Source organism: Oryza glaberrima, chromosome 10 (genome assembly GCF_000147395.1).
Source record: "Oryza glaberrima chromosome 10, OglaRS2, whole genome shotgun sequence".
NCBI lineage: Eukaryota > Viridiplantae > Streptophyta > Magnoliopsida > Poales > Poaceae > Oryza > Oryza glaberrima.
In genome coordinates, this window is record NC_068335.1 from 6,868,480 (window position 1) to 6,869,066 (window position 587).

The following is a 587-nucleotide window of genomic DNA, read 5'->3' on the forward strand; positions in this document are numbered from 1 at the left end:
TAGCTCATACATGCCAGGTGGGACAGGATGGGAAGCCCTGTCATTAGACCAGCGAAAATGAGTAGATGCCATACTCTCAATAAGTGCAAAGCCTTCATCCAAAGTCTTGTTTGCAATACTCCCACCGGCTGCAGAATCAACAAAAGCTCTTGTGCTAGAGGTTAGGCCCTTATAGAAGGTTTGAAGAACAAGCCATTTCTCTAAACCATGGTGAGGGCACAATGTGAGCAATCCTTGGTATCTATGCCATGCATCATATAAGCTCTCACCGTCAAATTGTGTAAAACTTGTGATTTGATCATGGATTTCAGATGCCTTAGATGGTGGGAAATATCTCTCAAGAAAGGATTGGAGCAGATGATCCCATGTATCTTTCAAATTGACCGGAAGAGAATGGAGCCATGATTTAGCACTGTCACGTAAAAAAAAAGGGAACAATGAAAGATGGATTGCATCTTGAGATACACCATTATACTTCACAGTGTTACAGTACTCAAGAAAAGTCCTGATGTGTTCATTCGGGTCCTCAAGTGCAGAACCTCCAAATCGGTTTTGTTGAACCATTGTGATAAGCGCTGGTTTCAACT

General features: G+C 42.2%; 1 non-coding gene across 1 annotated transcript; it reads left to right on the forward strand.

Moving 5' to 3' along the window:
* The first annotated feature begins 202 nt into the window (after positions 1-202).
* Positions 203-309, forward strand: LOC127753557 (small nucleolar RNA R71). The gene has a single exon (XR_008012614.1). It is a non-coding gene; the product is annotated as a small nucleolar RNA R71 (small nucleolar RNA).
* The last annotated feature ends 278 nt before the right edge of the window (positions 310-587 follow it).